This window comes from Nannobrachium achirus (genome assembly GCF_963921795.1).
Source record: "Nannobrachium achirus genome assembly, chromosome: 3".
Classification (NCBI taxonomy): Eukaryota; Metazoa; Chordata; class Actinopteri; order Myctophiformes; family Myctophidae; genus Nannobrachium; species Nannobrachium achirus.
In genome coordinates this window covers 26259397-26279055 of record NC_137812.1, presented here as the reverse complement: position 1 = coordinate 26279055, position 19659 = coordinate 26259397, and positions in this window count along the sequence as shown.

Sequence of the window (19659 nt, the reverse complement as noted above, 5' to 3'; positions counted from 1 at the left end):
TCCACAGTGCACCAATTATCTGCACCTGTGTTGTTGGCAAAAAAAGCTGGGAACTACTTTCTTGTAGCTGGGAACTTTCTTAATGAATGAATACAATGAATAATGATAATGAATATTATCATTCAGATATCGCAGCCCAACCCAGCTGCTTTTTTTTATCAGCTTTGACCCAGCTGAACTCAACCCAGTAATGCCCACAAGGAGCACAAGGGGGAAGGGGAGCAGTAGCAGTGGTAGCTGGAGTGGGGAATCGTACCTGCGACCTCTGGGGCCTCAGGAGTCCTATAGGTGTGGACACTAACCACTTACCTGTATTTTATAACGGCTGAGAGGGTTGGAGACAGTCAGCTGCGCCTCGTGTCTCACCACGCATCTCAGCCGTTATAAAATACCAGGTAACCACATGCCTCTTGTGGCTTATTGCTTCAGTAATGGTGGCACCCTCTACTGGGCAACGTGCCGATGCTCAGGAAAACAGTCTATTACTACCCCATTTATTTTAGTTTGCTGACTGATTGATTTTGATTGATTGATTGAAGGCTTTATTAGAAGTTTGCATAGGAAAATGTACAGATTCATGACGGTACAGTTCACTGGTACAAGGTCTACTAAAAGGAGATCCATGAAAAGACTAAGCTTATTTCAACAGGAAACCATTAAAGTATCTCATATAACATTGAATGACAGACAAATAGAACACAGTACTATGCAGTAGATATGTAAAGAAAAAAAGAAAACAGTAGGTCTATACAATCAGTAAGTACAGTATATACAATATATACAAGGAAGGGGCAGGTAACAGTAAGTCTAAACAATCAGTATGTACAGTATATACAAGGAAGGGGCAGGGAGGGTAGGGTTGGGCTAGGTTTTTACCAGTTGTGAACGGCTGCTGCCTGTAAGTGGTTTTTTAGGGCAATTTTAAAGGATGCTAGTGATCCGCACTCCTTTATGGCCTTCGGTAAGGCTAAACTTCGGTAAGACTAAACTTATTGACATGCTTACTCTGCTTATTTCATGCACTTGTAAGTGTATCTGGATAAGAGTGTGTGTTAAATGCTTAATTGTAAATTGTACTCCAGGAAAAATCACTTTCTACAGAGCTCAACGCCTACTTTGAGAGAGTGTTGGCAGAACAGACTAGAGAGCCTATGAATACTGATCACGCACATACACAAGCCACCACCCAACCACAACAGTGCTTAAAAGAGTTTGGACCAAGGCGCAAACCCTGTTCGCTGGAAGGAATTGAAGCCCACTTCCGAGTTCAGCCTGATGGTAATGGCCCAGCAGATGTCGCTATTTCATCTTCTGCCATTTGCAATACATTATGATCTCAATAGAACTCAATGAGGGTTTGGGCAAACATTACACTTGATTGCCTCTTTGTGTGAAGAGGCACAACACCCCGCGCAGGTTAACTACTTATTTTCAGCAAAGAGGTTTGGTTAAGTTAATTAAGTATTGAGTAATTAAAAAATTCATTGTAAAGTAGGGTGTGTTTCTAGGGTTTCTACTGGTTCTACAGAGTGAAGACCCGCCCTTGCTGCGGTTTCAGCTAACAGCATTAATTTCCATTTGCATTTTGGACCAGATATCAACCGTATATAGAAAGGATTTGAAATTGCTACAAAATAGGCTTAATTTTCGTACTGTAGAAACCGTCACGCTATTCATATTATTTTAAGGTCTATGGTTATGACTAGGAAAACATATTAAATCAATTTTATATTAAATTTGTTAACTATGAACTTTGCAGTGATAGTGGTCTATTTTATTACAGCGTGTAAACGAGTTTTAAATTTTTTAAGACGTATTTTTTCTAATACGTCTGCCTGTCCTTGTCTCAATAGCCATTAAAAAAAAGGATTAATTGGATTGACAATGCGGGTGGGGAGCGCAGGGGGGGAAATGAGTCGCTGGCATGTTGCTGCAAAGCCAGAAAGAAGTCCAAAATAAGTTAATAACAGATAAGGTTAATTCATTTAACATTCATCAAAGTGTGTGACTGCTGTGTAGAGGAGAATTGTCTTTTTTGTGCCCTATTTTTGGATCATTTGGGCAGCATGGGTGGGTGTGATAATTATCTGAATTGGTTGGTTTGTTCGCCTCGGAGCATTTCCATTTCAAGGGAGTCATTTGTGTAATTGCAACTATGGCTTTTATATTTGTCAAATACAGACTTATATTCTTTTATTCATCTGAAAAGTTTATTCCAGTTGTCTCCAGGGATATTTATGGCATTGACATCCCATGGGAGTAGAGTTTTGTGCGGAATGGAGTGTTCTTCTTGGCACTGGAGTTTGTTGTTTGGCACAGAACTCTTCCTGGTAGAAGAGTTCTTTAGCGTTTTACTACTTTTTACAGATGCACGTTAGAATATTCATCTGATGTTCAGCATATAGAGGAGGAATTAGCATTTGATTACAAAGCATGGACGATTATCTGAGCCAGACAGAGGAGCTATAGGCTATGGGCATACATGACAGGCTGTATCCGAGCTGCAGCTTTGCAGCGTACATCTTATGAAGCTGTTGCATTTCAAATTGTTGCCACAATTTAGAAATGTGCTACATGGACCATTATCCCATTTATATGACTGAGATCTGCTGCTTCTGTTCCCCCTTCATGATGGAGGCTGAGGCCCGCGTTGGACACGGCACGCTCCGGCTCACATAGCCTGATTATCCACCATAATAATCAAATACTTTATCGATATGCTCAATCTGGAAATAGAGAAGTAATGAGAAGTCTCTTCCTTGCCAAAGATATTGCCAGTATAAGATTCCCTTTGTTATACAGAGGAAGTGGAGAAAAAGACAGAAAAAATAAATAAACAGAGAGTGAATGGGATGGGCGTTTTTGATGACGTTGCTTCTCAGCTGTGATTCCACTCTTTTAACACAAGATGGGCGGGAGTGGCAAGCGTGACTGAGAGGGGGCCGAGGGACACAGAGGGCAGATGAGGATTTAAACCCATGGATTTGGGGAGGCCAGCAGCTGCCAGGGATGCTGCTGTTCTGCCCTCTCTCTCTGACATGGCAGAGTGCACGGCACCATGAAACATGTTGGATAACAAACCCAGACCACAAGACTCATCTCCACCCTGGCACCCCCTGGAGAGCCAATCATCCACCGCTACCTCTTCACCCCTGGATTGCCTGCTCCAATCACAGCTCCCCCAGGCTCTATGACTGACTCCTGTCAGGGAAAAGGGGACAAGACTGCTGGCTCATCCTGACGTTCTGATTGGCATATGTCAGGTCAGACCCGGCGGAGAAACACTGTTGACACTGCTGAACACATAGGTGCACATACATTACAGTACAGTAAAGTACGCGCACGCACGCACGCACGCACGCACACACACACACACACACACACACACACACACACACACACACACACACACACACACACACACACACACACACACACACACACACACACACACACACACACACACACACACACACACACACACACACGTAGTTGGAAATACTCCAATAAAGTAAAAGTACCTCAAAATTGTACAGTACTTGAGTAAAGGTACTTCCAGTAGTTACTTTACTCAGATAGCTGGCAGCCCTCCCAATGACAGTGAATGTCCAACTCTTTGACTCCGGTCAAGCCAATCTGAGCCCTTCATCCAAAGGGAAGCAGGTTAACCACTTAAACCCTTTGGTCTTAGACAGCAGTGCTCGAGTTACAACTGTACTTTGACCGCTTGTTTCTAGCCTGCTTCCAGCCCATGGACCCGGCCACTCTCAGAGTAGACTGTTCTCTGGTCTGGAGCTGAGTACATGAATCGGCCGTTCCCAACCAAAAATTGCGGCTGCTCCAATGAGCGCGGGGGGTGGGGGTGGGTCTAACGAATATCCAATCCACGCAGCAGTTGAAACGATTCAAACGAAGTTCACACACCAGGCAGGGAGGCAGGCACACACATGCACGTGCGTGCTGATTTCACTAAGCTGTTAATGTTGATTACATGTTTCTGGTCGCAGTTCTGTGTGGAAGCAGTCACTGGCACAGACAGAGACACACACACAAACACACACACACGCTGCGACCGTGCGTCGTGATCACCATGCGTCGCGATCACCATGCGTCGTGATCACCGTGCGTCGCGATCACAGTGCGCCGCGATCACTCGCGCGCGGCAGCACGTATGCACCCTCGCACAAAAGTCCCTCCCCCAGAAATCGTTCAGAACAGGGCACAGTTTCATACTAAAGCGTGAGCTGAGTCTGAAATCAGGCTAGCTTGTTTCCGCCTACCACACCAAATCTCTTTGTAAAAAAATAGTTAATCTACAAGCTCACAATGTGCATTGTGAGCTTGTAGATCGGCTAGATTTTGACTAACGTTCCCTCCAGAATATGGATGCTGGGGTTCAGGTGGTTTCCGTTTCTTTTTTAAACCAATGATCGCCCTTATCCACAGTGAGAGGTCCAAGTAGAAATGGCAGTAAACGCTAGTCAACAGACAACAGGGCAAATGGTTCATGTGCGTAGAGTGCAAAGAAAACTATTTAATGCCTCAGAGCTCACAAACGAGGCTGTGCTGTGTCATGAAACGGGAGCCTTAAAATGTCACTTTATGGCTGCCTCTGGCATTTTATAATGTCAGTGTAACTGTGTGTATGTGCGTATGTGTGTGCGTGTTGGATATCCAGTTGACATGTATTTTTTTTATATATTGTATAAAAGCTTTTTGATACAACACCTGGAGTTTACATGTTTATGAGGTGGCAGGGGTCTGGGGAGGATGTGATCAATGACATTTAAGAGGCGGACTGAAACGGACACGCCCACACGCACACACACACGCGCGCGCACACAGTCTTGAGTTTATGCACAGAAACATACACACAGTACATACTGTATATGCAGACCATGCCGGTAAAACGTTTAAAAAAATTCACATATTAACAATGTCTTAATTTATTGATGGAGGACAGACAAGCCTCTCTCGTCTGATAATTACACTGCTTCACTCACTAGAATACTCTCTCTCTCACTCACACACACACACACACACACACACACACACACACACACACACACACACACACACACACACACACACACACACACACACACACACACACAGATGTCAAGTGTTTTGCAACCCCTGTTTGATTCCTTTCCTGTCTTTTCCCCCTCTCTCCCTTCCTCTGTTCTCTCTGCTGAAGCATTTTAAATCCCCTCATTAAAAACAAGAGTCCCTTTGGAAACAGCACAACACCCGAACACACACACACACACACACACACACACACACACACACACACACACACACACACACACACACACACACACACACACACACACACACACACACACACACACACACACACACACACACACACACACACACAGCTCATGAATCTTGAATCTAACAAGGGCTTATCTTGTGTCCATGGACAGGAAGGATTTATCACAGGAAAGAAACACGAGAGGAGAGGAGAGGAGAGGAGAGGAGAGGAGAGGAGAGGAGAGGAGAGGAGTCTGAAGGGAATGGAGGAGAGGTTTAAGAGAAAGATATTTTTTTCTTGAAACTAGTCGGCTACAAGGAACTAAACGCATGTTGCACACAGCAGGTCCGCACCAATGTCTTCGTCGATATTTTATCAAGTGTCTGCCACCATCAATCTCTATCTACCTCATTATTCATCTCCATCTGCCTTTCTGCTGGCAAGCGGTTGATTTGAAACTAAATATGGAGCTTCTGTTTATTAAAGACAGATAGACAGAGAGAGAGAGAGAGAGAGAGAGAGAGAGAGAGAGAGAGAGAGAGAGAGAGAGAGAGAGAGAGAGAGTCAACTGGTCCTGATCAACAAACCAATAACCAAAAGGCCAAATGTTCAAGGCTGGCAGCAAAATACAGAGCGGATTGCCAGAAAAGGAGGGACAGTGGGTGAACACTGTATGTCTATTACAGTTAATTATAATGTAGTTCTTTAGTTTTTCCTTGTCTTGTTTGTATTATTTGTTCTGATTCTGATTCTGAATATATAGGCCTATTTGTGACCGTAGGACGCATTTAGTATGAAAACCTGCAGATCATGTCTGTCTGTCACGCCTCATGTCACGCTCCAATTATGGCCAAGATCCCTGATGGCATCAATATTAAGCCCATATCTGGGAATGCCCATATATGGACATACTGTGTCAGTCTCATTTATTATTGATTATTGTATTAGACAAAAATGGAGAACAGTACAAGTATAGTCAATACAATAGAAATGTAGTACAGTACAAGTACAGTTAAACACCCTGCCTAAAAGGAACATCCAAAGTGTGGTTGTCGCGACGCGAGTCAAACTTACAAATGAATTCCGTCCTTGTCCCTTTTATGCCCATATATGGAGATCCATGATGTCATCAATATTAACTCATTGGTTGTTTACAGCCGAGGAAACCTCAGATTTTTCTATGTCTTTCACTGCTGGCTTCTCCTACCTGTTAACGCGGGCGCTAATCCAGTTCCCATCGTGCACGATCGGACACTGCTATGCATTGTGTGTTCGCGTATTCCATCAGCTTCTCAAATCCGTTGAAATTTTGAACATTGATCAATCTGTTCTCCATCTGTAAGCCGTGGTGTTTACACAGAAAGCTAACGGGCCGGAATAGAGGATGGACCACCACCGCTTCCGGTTTGCGGCCTCAATGTTAATCGGTCCGCTCCATAATGTGTCCGTGTAGAAACCGATCCCGGAGCATTAGTTCCGGCCTATTTTAGTTCGGCGATAAAACTTTTTTTTTAAATTAAAGCTTATTAAATCTTCGGGTTCCTCGGGCATGGCGGAGAAACCCTACAAAGGGGTATTTTTTTGGCAGCAGTTGTATTAAGCTAATATCTGGGAATGCCCATATATGGACATATTGTGTCAGTCTCTGTTGTTTCAGCGCAAAGGTCACTTCTCGTCTTACTGGTACTGTTTTGTTTCATACTGTATGTCATTAATGTTCTGTGTGTGTGTGTGTGTGTGTGTGTGTGTGTGTGTGTGTGTGTGTGTGTGTGTGTGTGTGTGTGTGTGTGTGTGTGTGTGTGTGTGTGTGTGTGTGAGTGAGAGAGAGTCTGCATCCCTTGTGCATTTGTGGACAGCGAGTCCTCCTCTCTGTGACATCAGCCACTGAAATGTGCGTACGTACGCCTCTCTCTCAGACAATGACAGTTCATACAGTGTGTATTATTTGAAGGGCAGACTCAGTCTACAGTATGTGAACTTTCCTTCAACAGACTCCCAATTAATTCAATAAAGACACAGGAAGACGTCCTTGAGCTGCACGTCTTCTCCCAACCAGCCTTGAACTACGTGCACGCAGATGTAACTCACGTGCGCGTGTGCCAATGCCCCTTCATGCTGGCATGTTAATAGAATAAAACTAATAGAATTAATTTGATTTGATTGAAGCATTTAGATTCTGGCTGTGTTTGGTTTGTCACACATTACATTTCTCCCCTGAGCAAGGAGGCAGGCTCTACTAAGAAGAGTTTTGTGGATTCCCTGCTTCAGCCGTGGCTGGCCCGAACAGTGAGCAAAGTGAACTGGCAACTGACAACGGAGAGTTGACAGAGGAAGAGGAGGGGGCGGGTACAACCGCCCCATCACCCCAATCCTCCTCTTTCTCCCTATCTCCAATGCCGCTTCTAGAATTCACGAATGGAATGAATGAACTCATTAACACTGCGTTAAAAATGACCCCGGCCAGACACACGGTCAATAGCCCGGCGGCACAACCACCACAGGACAAACGCCCGGCACCACAACCACCATCCCTGAAAACGCCTGAAATTGCCCCGGCCGTGCCCCAGAAATCTGTGGCCTGGGTGTTTTCGCCCCCACCCATCCCTCCACGACCACAACGACTGAAGACCCAGGCCTCCCAGCTGGACAATACGTTTAGCCGTTGATGTCAGCTGGGTCCATTATACCCAGCAACTAACGTATCTGGACCCGATGCTCCTTCAAGCGCTTTTATTAAGCAGGCTCACAACATTTCTACTGTAATTTCAAATAGAGAGTCCAGGATAAGCAGTGGCTCTGCTAATTTAGCTAACTTAACTTACATTCCCTGTAGGGGCTATAGTACAGTAAAATGTCATAAAATAAACCTGGCACTTTTTAACATCAGGTCACTTTTAAACAAATCCTCCTCTGTAAATGATATAATCTGTGAAGAGAAATTAGATATAATCTTTTTAACAGAGACATGGCTGGGCAACGATGGAGCTTTTGCACTTGGCGTCGCCTGCCCACCAAACTATCACTTTATTCAATCAGTGCGCGAAGGAAAAAGAGGCGGAGGCTTGGCATACATTTTCTCTGACATTTTTAAATTCAAGTGCCTGTCCTTTGGAAGTTTTTCATCCTTTGAATATCAAGCTAACTTATTTGAGAGTCAATCCTCTGTTCTAATGATTACGATATATCGCCCACCAAAATGTAGCAAAGCCTTATTTCTTACAGAAATATCTGAACTTCTATCTATCTGTTCCACGGACTATGAGAGAACCCTTATTGCTGGTGATACTAACTTGCATGTGGACACTGTTACTGATCTTACAGCTATGAGTTTCTTACAGTTACTGCATTCCCTTGATTTTGATCAGCATGTTACCGGGCCAACCCACAATCAAGGCCACACCCTTGATCTTGTGATCTCTAAAGGGCTAAATATTTCTATGGACAGGATTATCGCTAAGCCTGATTTATCAGACCACTATTTACTGTGTTTTAATATGACTGTCTCTGATCTAGAAAAAAACAATAGAGAATATACTATAAAAAAGAGATTTTTCGGTTCCTCGGCAGCAGAAGAGTTTGCCAGCCTTCTTGCGTGTGCACCCCGCCTTCCTGATATTCCCTCAGTAAATGATATGGTTCAACGTTTTAATCTTAAATTGGAGTCAGCTCTGGATATAGTGGCTCCTATGAAAACTAAAAAGAAATATAATTCCAAAGTAACACCCTGGATAAACGATCATATACGTTCACTCAAAAAACAATGCCGCAGAGCAGAGCGAGCTTGGAGAAAAAATAAATTAACTATCCACCTACAGATATTTAAGGCGTCAACAGCCACCTATAATAAAACCATGCGTCTGGCTAGGCAGGCCTATTTTTCCGGAATTATTAATGAGAATAAGAACAATGCTAGGGTCTTATTCTCTACCATTGAACGCCTTTTAAACCCCCCCCAGTCCTACAAGCAGTCACTCCCTGCCTCTAAAGCAAAGTGTAATGAGTTTGCATCCTTCTTTGACAACAAAATTGTTAACATTCGAGCTGGTATTACGAATAATACTGTCACAAATGCAAATGCGGTTAAGGGTGCCATGTGTAAAAGCATCGATAAATCTAGGGGGAGCCTAGTATCATTCTGTGCAATTGATGAAGAGGAACTTCGTAAAACCATATCGCAAATGACATCGTCTTCTTGCTCGCTGGATGCAATACCCACGCCGTTTCTTAAAGAGGTTGTATACTGTGTTATTGAAGATATCCTAAAAATAGTAAACAGCTCTATACAATCAGGTGTCTTTCCAGACTCACTGAAAACGGCTGTAGTTAAACCCTTACTCAAAAAACCCAACCTTGACCCGTCCGTGCTGGATAATTATCGACCCATCTCTAATTTGCCTTTTCTGGGCAAGGTCCTAGAAAAAATTATCTTTCATCAATTGGATGTGTTTCTGCAGAACAATAAGGTGCACAACAAATTCCAATCCGGCTTCAGGAAAGGACACAGCACAGAAACTGCACTTTTAAAAGTTATTAATGATCTTAGGGTGGCTGCTGATAACAAAGATGTGTCCGTTCTCCTACTGCTGGACCAATCGGCGGCTTTTGACACAATTGACCATACAATTCTAATACAACGTCTCGAACACTGGGTAGGACTGTCAGGTACAGCTCTGTCCTGGTTTTGCTCTTATCTGACAGGCAGAAGCTACTCTGTTAATCTAGCTGACTTCGAGTCAAACAAACACAACATCTGCTCTGGTATTCCACAGGGCTCGATTCTTGGTCCTTTATTATTCTCCCTCTATATACTGCCGCTGGGAGAACTTATTTCCGCTCACGGTGTGAATTTCCATTTCTATGCTGATGACACCCAGTTGTACCTTTCGGTGGCTACGGACGACCCCTGTGCTCTAGACCCATTGCTGACGTGCGTGTCCAGCATAAAATGCTGGATGAGTGAGAACTTTCTCAAGCTAAATGAGGACAAGACAGAAGTTCTCATAATAGGTTCTACTGCCCAGAGAGAATCAATAATAAATAGACTTGGTAACCTGGCTAAAGAAAATAACACCTCTGTTAAGAACCTGGGGGTGATCATTGATGCTGAATTACATTTTAATACACACATTAATCATGTCACGAAGATTGCCTTCTTTCACCTTAGAAATATTGCGCGAATTAGAGCCTATCTGTCGCTGAACGATGCAAAAACGCTGATCCACGCTTTTGTTTTCTCTCGGCTTGATTACTGCAACGCACTTCTCTCTGGTCTGCCAAAGAAAACAACTGACAGATTACAACTTGTTCAAAATGCAGCAGCCAGAGTTTTAACAAAAACTAAGATAAGAGAACATATTACTCCAGTTTTAGCGTCGCTACACTGGCTCCCGGTTGTTTTTAGGATTGATTTTAAAATTCTTTTACTTGTTTATAAAGCTCTAAATGGTCTGGCACCTTCGTACCTCTATAACTGCCTGCATAGATATGTTCCAACCCGCCCACTCAGGTCCTCTAGTGCAGACCTACTTGAGGTGCCAACAATGACATATAAAAAATATGGTGAAGCAGCTTTCTGCTTCTATGGACCGACAGCTTGGCATAAACTACCACTACACCTAAGACAGGCAGCCTCGGTGGATAGCTTTAAAGCACAGCTCAAGACCTATTTCTTTACTCTTGCTTTTAGCTAAATTTTGTAATCCCTATGCTGCTATTGACGTCCGCACGGCTCTGAAATTGTTCTTCAATGTTCTATGCTTTTATTTTTTCTTGCTTTATTGTAATCATTTTACTTATCTCTTTTTTATGTATTTTTTATTTCTATTTTACTTTTTCTCTGTTAAGCACGTGTGCTTCATTTTATGCTCTGTAAAGCACTTTGAGCTGCATTTCATGTCATGAAAGGTGCTATACAAATAAAGTTTTATTATTATTATTATTATTATTACTAGTTCAGTGGTAAAAATGTCATTGGTTGACTGGTCGACCAGGCTACACGTGCACAGGGGGGAAACATAATCCCTATATCTAAACGAGGAAATGATGGAGTTTTTCACAAAAATGAATTTCACTCACTGACTCAGACCTGTGACCTGGGACAATAAAAGTGATTCTGTAATAAAAATGTCTGCATTGCTTTTAATGTTTTCCCAAAATGTATGACGCCTGCATTTTCCCATTGGATCAATAAAAGTCTCGCTCTCTCTCTAGAAAAAATAAATAAATAAAATAATAACAAAATAACTTGCAAGCATCGGTGAGTGCTCGGATAATGCTCAGGTTGTGTTTTGGAACAGTTGACAGATCATTGATCAAAAATCAAACCTCGGTTCGAAGTGGAGCGGTGAATTTGAGCAGCTGTACCCTATGTGAGTGAGTGAGTGAGTGTAAACTGTGCCTGTGAGTGAGTGGTGAGTGTGCCTGGCCTGCACAAAACAGCGCCCCTCCTTTAACTAGTGTTTTGTGTGTGGCCACTCAAGGTATTGCCAGGCTACGGACATGGCCAGCCAGCCACCCAGCCACCCAGCCAGCCAGCCAGCCACCCACCCACATACCCACGGACATACCTGTTCATTGGGAGCGCTTTCACCGCTCCAAAAACCTCAGGGAGGGAACGGCAATCTGAGGTTATACTCATCATACTTCAGTGTTGGGTGTAACAGCGTTATAACTAACAGCGTTACCTAACGGCTTTAGGTTTGGGGGTAACAGAGTAACTTAACAAGTTAGTTTAGCAATTTAGCAGTTTTGTTTCCAGTTACATTTTCCAAAAAATAATGGCGTTACTTAGTTACATCTAAGACCTATTCATTCCCTGTTCTTTCTGTTGCCACAAAGGAAAAATAATCCATCTGACACATTTGCGCTGTTTCCTGAATGAACGAGCTCTTCTGTCAGAGGAGCCTGAGGAGGCATGCATGCAGGCCCACACTTTTTACATGGAAAAAGATAATGTGTTACAGTCTGTGGTGGTTGCATAGTCATTCTACAATTTACGATTACGGTTATGAATTTTGGTGTAACACCGGGTTACACGGCCATCGCCATCTATTGGCGACATAAGGAGAACTTATTTGTATGCGTGTCTTGTTTACATTAATTTACAGTCGCACACGACATGGCAGGGCTTGAGAGAAGCCCTTTAGTAAGGCTGTGGAAGGATTCAAACTATTTTTGGATTTACTGGTGAAAGGATAGATCAACGTCATTATATTATCCACGTTGAAGCTGAACGCAGCCACACACAGCTTACAGCTCCACAACACTCCGGGTAGGGTGCACTCTATTTTATTATTACTCTATTTTACCAAACTTCCTCGCAGGTGGGTTATAATGGTTTGTAACGGAAAAGTAGACTAACAAGTTACTTTTCTCAGTGGGTAACGCAGTAACGTAGAGATTACTTTTTAATGGCAATAACGGCAGTAACTTAACAAGTTACTTTAAAAAGTAACGATACCCAACACTGATCATAATATCATCCCCTCCCCTTTTTACCTTACAGCCACACTGTGGGTGTGGCTAACTTCAGCTGGTCAACACCCACCTGAAAACGAGGTATACTTAATGAACAGGTGGGTGTGGCCACATAAAAACATAATTTGAACAATTTCTGTACACTCTTTTGAAAAAAGTATAATCATAATACATGATGATCATGTTGTAGGGGAGGGGGGGGGGTGTGCTTGCTTGGCCTCCAGAACACCCAACCGTTTTAGTGTTGTGTAGGGCTGCTGTTAGAACAGGTTAAAATACACATTGTTCCATATAAGAATTGCTGTAAAATGGGTTTTTGGAGCAGTGGAGCGGCCAGGGTTGAGAGGTCACTGTGGAAGCGATGCAGGTCAGTTTAGCTCATTTAGCCAGAAAACAGAAACCTACAGTCAGCTTAGACCTGTCTGCCACTTTACTGCTCTCTGACTCTCTCTATCTCTCTCTCTCTCTGACTCACTCTCTCTCTCTCTCTCTCTCTCTCATTCCCTCTTTCCCACGCAGCCGACTTTGCCCCCTTGCTTCCAAATCCTGAATTTCAGAGATAGTTGGTGTTGCGACCTCTCTCGCACGCACGCACGCACGCACACACACACACTTTATATCGCAGACAATTTCTTTTTCTCTCACAATGTCTCTCTATCTCACAGACCATTTCTCTCACACGCACACTACAGAGAGACAGAGGCCCTCATTTATCAATGGCGTGTACAAACCAGCTTACTTTTTACCCCAGATTTTTACCCCAGACAAAGTTGAAGTGAGATTTTCCAAGCGTACATTTGGTATTTCCGTTGATAAATCTCATGGCTGAATCCAAGCGTCATTTAAATAACACAGCCATAAATATAATCAAAACGTGTATATATATATATATATACACCAGGAAGACGCCCTAAGGGCGAGAAGCGACCTCGCCCTAAAGCATACACGCATCCGCCTGGGTGACAGCAGACTTCTGGGCGAGCGCTGGCGCTTTGGCATGGGAGAGAGATGAGAGAGATGTAGAGAGAGGTAGAGACTGAGAGAGAGAAATGTAGAGATTATTGGAATTCCTTTATAGTTTCAACTCAATCGTATCACACATTAGGAGTGATTTCAGGTTAGTGCATTATACAACACCTCTTTCTCACACTCTTTTCTCCCTCCCTGTTCTTCTTCTCCTACCTCTCCCTGCTTGTGGAGTTACCCACCTCCCTTCCCCCCTCCCCCTCACTCCCTCCCCTCCGTCTGGCTCTGTCGTTCCTGTGCTGTCATTTAGCGTCGGTGGTGGTGATGAAGCATTTCATCTTCCACTCCACACAGTCAGCACTTTTATTCATTCAGTCTTTCATTTGCTCCCCCCCCCCCACTCCCCCACTCCCTTATTTCTTTCCTTTCATTATTTATATATCTGCCTTTATGGTTATGATTACATGGGAAATGTACAGGGTATGTGCTTGCGTACACCCACAGGTACAAAGTGAGCGCAGTACTCTTGCATAGCTAGCATCTTCTCACACACACACACACACACACACACACACACACACACACACACACACACACACACACACACACACACACACACACACACACACACACACACACACACACACACACACACACACACACACACACACACACACACCCCATTCAGGTACTCAGGTTGATTTGTAGAAAACATTTCACTTCGGCAGGAAAATACGCATACAAATCTAATCTATCTTCCCTTTCAGCTGTACAAAACAAATTGGCGTAGGTCAGGGCTTATTTTCCTTTAGCCGGTTGATGAGATAAACAAGGCTTCTCTCTCTCCCTCTCTCTCTCCAGGTGACAACGCAGGGCTGTATTGAACGTGACACTCTCTTTAATCCACGTTCAGTGAGCCAGCCGCCAGCAGCAGCACAGCATAGGCAACAATCTCCTGAATGGACCCCTGTCACTCCAGGTAGACACACCTGAGAACAGCAGCCACGCTCATGAATAGCTAATGGGAAAGACACAGCGACAGTCAAAGAAAATGGTTTTCTTTTTTTCCCTGTAGTGAACACAGGAATGTGTGTAGAGACTACAGAGGAGAAGGGGGGTTCACATGCAGAGATGGTGAACTGATGAAGCCATTTTCCACGCTGGGCAAGGCCTATAGGCGGTTGAGTGACTAAACACTAAACGGAAGTATACCGGAATTTGGCGGAAGTACCGGCCCAAGGAAATGAAGTGGACGCTTTACAAATCAGTTGAGAACAGGGATTGGTCGTATTTCGGGGGATATACAAATGACGAAAGTCCCCATCCCTATAGACACTCTCTGCATTAGGCCGTGAGTGACCATGCTTTTATATCTCAGAGGCTGGGAACAATCTAGCTATTATACATTATTATCCAGAAGCCATTATGTCATGTCTACTGTAGCTGCTACCATTTTTTTTTTTTTTATTAAATATTTTGTATTTTCCTTTATTTAACCACGCAAGGCAAGATTAAGAACATATTATTTACAGTGTGTCCTGGTAAGCTTTCTTTTTTTTTCTTCTTTTTTTTTTACGTAACACTACTTGCTGAATTCCATAAGTGGTACTTATGCAGACAGTATTGATGTGCACACACCTGTGCCAAGACACTGGAGATACTGTCAGTGACTGCCAGCCTCAATTCCGCAGGCTTTCTTTCTGAGGAAGCAAACCTGGGACACATGTAACCGCTGCCCACGAGAGCATTTCAATGGAAACAAAGGCACATGTAGATTACATTGTCTCTATGCCCCAAGATCTGTGGTGAAAGTATGAAGGCGTATGGTGCACCGTGCAAGTGAGGACATTCAGCTGTCTTATCTTGATCCAGCTAATCTTCCTGGACCCCGGGAAGATAAGCTATTATGCATCATCAGCTAATGGGGATCCTAATAAGCTCTATCCCACAATGGCTTTTTTGTTTGGGTGTATTCAGGGCATTCAGGGCATTCAGGGCTTGCTGTAGTCTGGCTGATGGAAATGGACCTTGATCAAATAGGCCAAATTTTCTGCAACATTTGAAACATTTGCATGAATTTCACTCAGCAGTAAGATGGAAACATAACAGACAGACAGAGAGGCACAGGTGTGTGTGTGTGTGTGTGTGTGTGTGTGTGTGTGTGTGTGTGTGTGTGTGTGTGTGTGTGTGTGTGTGTGTGTGTGTGTGTGTTTATGTGTGTGTCTTTCTCTCGCGCACGCTCTCTTTTTAAGGTGGTCTGTCCCATGCGTGCTCTTTCTGTAAAAAAATAAAGTGTTTGTGTGTGAGACAGAGATAGCATGTGTAAGTGGTATGTGTCGTCTTAACAGTCTTAATCTCATAGCCCATCACTAAACAGGCTCTCCTGTCGTCTTTGTTCTTGGTCTTGACTTTGAACTTTTTCACTGCCTTCAATCACCTCTGACGATTTGTCAGCTGCAGACACGTATCACAGCGTTTAACCCTCCCACACACACACACACACACACACACACACACACACACACACACACACACACACACACACACACACACACACACACACACACACACACACACACACACACACACACACACACACACACACACACACACGGTGACAGATCCTGTCTACCGCTGACAGGGTTTTATATGAGCAAAGAAAGACACAGACCAAACCCCCCTCCCCTCCACTACGACCCCTCGACCGCGTCATGATGAGAGATGAGACAATCTGCTCCCTGACACTTAATTCTGCCCATCATTCTCTCTCACACACGCATCCAGAAATACACACCGCATACCTCCACAAACACACAAACACACATACATGTACAGTATATACATTCACAAACACAGAAACACGATCCAGACACACATACAGTAGGAGAAAGTAGTGTACCATTGAATAATGTATGAAAAGGTGTGTGTGTGTGTGTGTGCGTATGGGTGTGTGTGTGCACGCGTGTGTGCGTGCGCGCGTGTGTGTGGGTGTGCACGCAAGCGTGTGTGGCAGCCTCTTGAATGGAGGCTTTGTAAAACCCTTGTTCATCATAACTGTGATGTTCCAGCCTGAGGGCTCAGAGGCATAAAGCAATTTCCCTCTCGTTACACCGAGCGCGTATTAACCTCCAGAAACACACATACACACGCATGCTGCTCCCCTGCCATTTGTCTGTCGCGTCAAGTATAGCGGGGACTAATCTCTAGAGCAGGTTATTTATAATGAGGGCTGTGTACTTGCTTATCAGTGTACCAGTCTGCAGAGGAAGATATATCTCCACATTATGTGGCATGAAGGCTGCTCTCTGAACGGCTCGCCTGAGGCCATGCGGTCTCCAGAGTTAGCTAGAAGCTGTGTGTCACAAACCCCTGTCCTTTTTTCGATACAAGACCAGCCTCCGTGTGGCGCTGCCCTCTTTAGTTCAGACAGGGGTGTCACAAGGGGGAAGGGGGGGAAGTGGGACTGAGTTACTAGGGTCCAAGGTAGAGGGGCCTTCATTATTTAGTACTTTAGCTATTGAAAAATAGCAGATATACAAGCTCACAGCGCGGCACTCGGTGCCACGCTGTGAACGCGTAGATCTGCTATTTTGGCACAGAGAGCTTGTATATATGCGTAAGAATGTGTTCCCAGTCTAAATGGGTCAAACCCCCTCCCCCTATGAAGAACATTCATGGGGGGCCCCACAGTGAATCCTTGTACCCAGGGCCCAGAATTTGGTGCGACGCCCCTGAGTTCAGAATGCTGTTCTCCGTTTTGCTTTGTCTTCTGCTGGGTGGCGTCTGCTTGCATTGCGCCAAGGGCTTGGCATCGTGCCGCCTCGCCCGGCCACTGCTGTGTTGTGTTATGAAAAGGTGAGTACAGGCCAATGCAATTGGAGGTCCTTTCACCAGCACAGCCCTCATGCCCCTTAGCCAACACACAATGCCCTGCGCCATGTTGGCGGAGCAGCCGAGTAGAACCTTGGCCTGTGTGTTTGTGTGTGTGTGTGTGTGTGTGTGTGTGTGTGTGTGTGTGTGTGTGTGTGTGTGTGTGTGTGTGTGTGTGTGTGTGTGTGTGTGTCCTTGTGGTCATGTGTGTGTGTTTGCAGAAGAGTGCGTGCAGAGGTGGAAAAGTACTCACATTTTGTACTGAAGCAAAAGTATCAATACTGCACCGAAGATGTACTTTGTTACAAGTAAATGTCCAGAATTCAAATGTACTTGAGTAAAAGTATGAAAGTATTGGCATCAAAATGTACTTAAAGTACCAAAAGTACTACATGTTTGAAAATAGCAGATCACAACGCGTCGTGATGCGACGCGTTGTGAGCTTGTAGATCTGCTATTTTCAAATAGCCTAGGTATAAAATAGGGATAAAGTGGGTTAATGTATGTTTTATAATATTATAATTTACACCTGCAAAGTAACTAATAACTAAAGTTTTCAAATAAATGTAGTGGAGTAAAAGTACAATATTTTAATCCAAGATGTAGAGGAGTAGAAGTAAAAGTATTGGAAATACTCAAGTAAAGTACAAATACCTCAAAAGTGTACTTAAGTACAGTATTTAAGTAAATGTTAAAAGTCTTAGTTACTTTGCACCACTGAGTGCGTGGAGGAGTTCTTTGAGAGGTGCATTATGAGAGAGGAATAGATAGAGGTGTGATGGTGATGTTACTCTGTGTAGGTGTTATATCCACTCAGGAACAAAAAAGAGTGGCACAGATCAGATGCGTTCTTAGCCTATGTGTTTAGGCAGAGTGCTAATAGATGTGGTGGGCACACAGCTACCGTGGGAACAAGCGGACTTCCGTGGTGGCAGGGCAACGGTGGACTAGCTAGTAACACTACTTGTGCAAGGCATCGAAGGCAGCTTACAGGACGACGAGAAAGCTGGGGTAGTGTCGCGGGACCTGACAGCTGCGTATGACACCATCTGGTAACATGGACTCCACTTGAAGTTGCTAATAATAACCTAGACCAGTGGTTCTCAACCTGTGGGTCGGGACACCCCAGGGGGGTCCCCAAATTATTTTGGGGGGTCCCCAGATGATTAACTTTTAAGTGTATAGAGGGTAACTGCACATTTCTAAAGTGACAATTTAAGGACTTTTTAATACCTCCAAGTCTAAAATAAAAATTAAACATTGGCCAAATTGTGAAATATTAGAGCCGATATACATGCTATTTTCACAATAGAACCATGTTATAGGCTACAAAATGTAATGCCTCAACTCTTAGAGCTCGTCAGGGTGTTGGGGTCCCCAGTTAAAATATGATTATTGTGAGGGTCGCGGCCTGAAAAGGTTGAGAACCACTGTACTAGACCACCTTCAGAGGCTGGCCTTTTCGACATAACACAGACGAGGCCATGGCTACACGACAATGACCTCTGCGCCCACCCAGCACCCTCTACCCACCCACCTGTGGGGCTCCCGATCGATACTGTACTCCTCCACAAGCTCTGTCTAAAGAGCCACTAGACACTTACACTATAGGTTAAAGTCTCAGAGGACCGACTAGGGACAAAAATAGAAAAGTGATATTCTCTAACAGAGGTGTGGAAATGTATGAAAAATTGTGGTCTCCATGAGAAGGCTGGGAATCTCCTCTTTCCCCTGTCTCCTACTAATCTGATAGCTGACAGGTCGGGTGAAATTATAGTTTTAGTTGATTAGATACCATAACATTTTATTATACTAAATCTACAGTTGATATACTGTAGTCGACTGAAATGTATTTTGGCCAATTTTACACTTGGTTGCATGCTGAAAATAGTTGATCTAAAAGCTCACAACGCTGCGTTGTGAGCTTGTAGATCTGCTTTTGCAGATCTGCTTTTCAGAGCGCAACCAAACATAAAATGACTTGTCTTTTTTTTAAAAACAATTTTCTTTTTAATAGACATACAAAAAAAACATATACAATACAATAAAATCAAAGTTCAGACAAAACAAACAACAACAAAAAACAC